Raw genomic sequence first — 3,530 nt, 5'->3', positions numbered from 1 at the left:
GTGCATGCCTTTCATCGGGCTCACCCTGATCGCCCTGGTGGCGTGGATGAGGGTTCGGTGACCCCTCCTCAAGGGGGAGGTACTGTTATGAGTTAATTTTCCCCTTCACCATTGAGGTCTGATGAACTCCCTCTTCTGGTGAAGGAAGGTAGGGAGACTGATTACCAAGCATCTGAGCTGGGAGAGGATGACTGGGCGACGGGATCTCTGACTGGATATAAGGCAGCCAACGCCCTTCTGCCTCTCTGGTGATTTCTCTGTGGAATTCTAGGAGACCAGTCTGATTCCTGCTCCTCAAAAGCTAAGTTTTCTGCTTTGCCTTTTTGCATTTGTGTTTTGGTTTTAGTTTGCCTTGCTTTTCTGGAATCTGCCATTCCCTGCTGGGGTGAGCTGAATTCCTTTCTGCTCTGTCTTCAGAAAATACCTGAGTACTGACATAGTCTTTTTGAAGCCTAGCGTCTTCAGGGCCTTTTTCCCTGTCAGTCTGTTGGCTCTTATTTTGATAGGGTTTTTCACGGATTGCAGACAGCAGCTTTCCTATCCTGTCCTATCTAGTTCGCTTGGGCCCCATCATTTGCTCAGTCTATCTTTCTATCTGTGTTAGTGTTTTTTCTTCTTGCTTCACCGTCATTATATGTTGGGGGCTGCCTATTGCTTTGGGGTCTGCTCTGGGGCAGTTCAGATTTCCCTTTCTGTCTTTAAGCTATTTAGCTCTCCGGCTGTGATCGAGGGGTCTAGGGCACTGTAGGAACCCCCCACGGCCACTGCTAGTTGTTGTTGATAGGTTCAGGGGTCTGCATTCCGATAGCTGCCAACTTCTCTGGTTTTCTGGACTTAGCAAGCATTTCTGTTGTTGCCTCCTACGGTGACTCATTCATAACAGGATGCTTAATATTTGTACCAGGGTCTTTGCGGCTTTTGAGCTTTGCCGTGGGACCCAATTATTTTTGTTCACACACCCAGCTATACTTAAAGAAATACCGCACAGACAGTTTTTGAGAATTTTTTATATTTTCAGACGTACAATCTTCAGTGGATGTGAGCATCACAAATATCAGTAAAATAAATAATTCTGAAAATAAAGATTAACAACACACACGTCGCTCTCCAGGTCTACCTGGTCCAGCGGCCATTGGAAAAAGCCATGGCCACAGGACCCGATATACGGGAAAAAAAAAAATTATATATATATATATATACATATATATATACATATATACACACACATGTGTGTAAATATATATTATCAGCAGTTCCTTGGCTCTCAAAAGTGAGCAATTATATGTACAATCAAACCTTTGGGTACCTGGACTGGCAGTAATTATAGATCATGTCATACATCTTTCACATAACTTGTGTATCAGATCCGCAAAGATTTCGAGATCTCTGCTTGATGTGATTAGATGGAGACCTTGTGCCGTCCCTGTCCAGGTTCAGGGCAGTACACCTTTTTAATGATTAAGGTTTATGATTTATTTAAATAGACTGTACTTGAATACTGACTCCAGTCGTGGCAGGACTGAAGACAAGCCCTGATTTTGAGAAAAAACAAACAAACCACAAACGCTACTTGTATAGTATACTGCAACAGTAGCATGGTGAAAAAAGCATGGACACTCATTTATTTTAGATCCTGTACAGAGGTCATTGTGCAGGGAAGGGGGAGGATGTGAAGCTCTGTCCGTCAGCTATTCCGAATGGTATAACCTGCCTCTGATGATAATGAAACTGCTGAAAAGTGATTGCTACAGAACAGGAGGGTTCAGTCTATTATGAGGCTCAGTGGACAGAGCAAGAACAACTACATTTCCAATTATTATTAATGTCGAAATTAAAAAATACAGCATTTTGAGCATAAAAGCTTGACTTAAACAATAGGTCATTTTTCTAATAACACATTTCCCTTAAGGACCAGGCTAATTTTGTATTTAAAAGGCATCCATCAGCTATCTACAGAATAGGTGATAAATGTTTAATTGCTCGGGATCCCACTAATAGGGGTTGTCATGGCAGCACTCGAAAAAGTTCCTTTGCTCTCCACTATTAGATCGGGCAAATAAATTTTATCAGCTATCTCCACCATTGGGAGCCCGACAGATTGCAGTAACGCAGATTTTAAATCCCTTTCCCCCTTTAAGGGACATGATCGCACTAGACCGCTCTCAATCCCAGTAGTGTCAGAAAGAGTGGAGCTCTCAAATACTTTCTTTATGTGGAATATTTTTTTAACATGATTTTTAAATTCATTTTTTAAAATCCCTTTTATATTCTTTACATCTACATGCCAGTACATTAGTCTACAAATTATATTGGCACAGGCAGGTTGTTCTCTGACCCCGTGTCTGGCTGCCAAAACTTCGTATGGTTCTTCTGAGAATTAGCTCACATCTTAAATGTAAGGAGGCCAAGTTCACTATAGCGTATTTTGTGGGCTGAGCGATGGAAAAAAAAAACCCTGACATCACACCAACAGCACTAGGACAAACGATATTAGTTTGTTCAGATGTCACTGTATACAAGGTATACATTCTTCCATCATGTATACATATATAAGAGCTGGATCAGTATGTATATTTTCCATGCGACATTGGCAGGCTGTATGTTGCTCGTATTACTGTATGGCCTAAATGTGCTACCATGGTGGCAGCGTCTCGGGAATTATCTCCCACCGGGCACATCTGGGACATCATTGGTTGACGATTACAAAGGCAACTGCCAGCAGCGGATCTTGATGATTTGCCCAAGTGCATTCAGCGCAGCAGACCAATCCTCAAGCAACCATTAAAACTTTTACCCAAAGCCATTTTCTGTTTTCATTTTTTCCTGCCCTTCTTCCAAGAGCCATAACGTTTTTTTTATATTTCTGACAATATAGTCATATGAGGGCTTGTTTCTTGAAGGACGAGTTGTACTTTTGAAGGACATAATTGATTTTACCATATAGTGTACAGGAAGACAGAGAAAAAAATTCCAATTGCGGCGAAATTAAAAAAAAAAAAAGTGCAATTCCATTATTGTTTTTTTTACCATTTTCACTATATGGTAAAACAGACCACTGGTAATATGATTCTCTAGGTCAGTATGAGTGCGTAGATACTAAACATGCATAATCTCGATTTGCTATGAAGGAGGATCTTAATATCAGGCAGAGGGGTCATCAGCAGACCCTCGGCTCTAATGCAACCCATCGGTGCCCCACGATCACGTCACGGGCGGGCCGAAGGTAGTGTGGAATGCCGAACTTCCTGTCAACACGTTTTGAATCCTGCTGTCAAGTGATTGATCGCAGGATTTAATATGTTAACAGCTGCGGGAGGAGCACCACACCCCTGTGGCTGTTAAAGGCACATGATGGAAGATTGAATCAGCCATCATGTGCTGGGGGGGAAAATGCAAGCTCAGCATGTGAGCTTTCATCAAAGTCAGGGAAATGACAATGTCATATGTCGTAACCTTATGGATACTGCTTTGGCTGCTAAGTGCGGGGATTTCTGCATGTGGCGCTCCTACTCATTACTGAATAACTCAAG

Source organism: Dendrobates tinctorius, unplaced genomic scaffold (assembly GCF_039654945.1).
Source record: "Dendrobates tinctorius isolate UK_male_01 unplaced genomic scaffold, ASM3965494v1 ptg000104l, whole genome shotgun sequence".
NCBI lineage: Eukaryota > Metazoa > Chordata > Amphibia > Anura > Dendrobatidae > Dendrobates > Dendrobates tinctorius.
Note: the sequence above shows the minus strand (reverse complement) of the source record.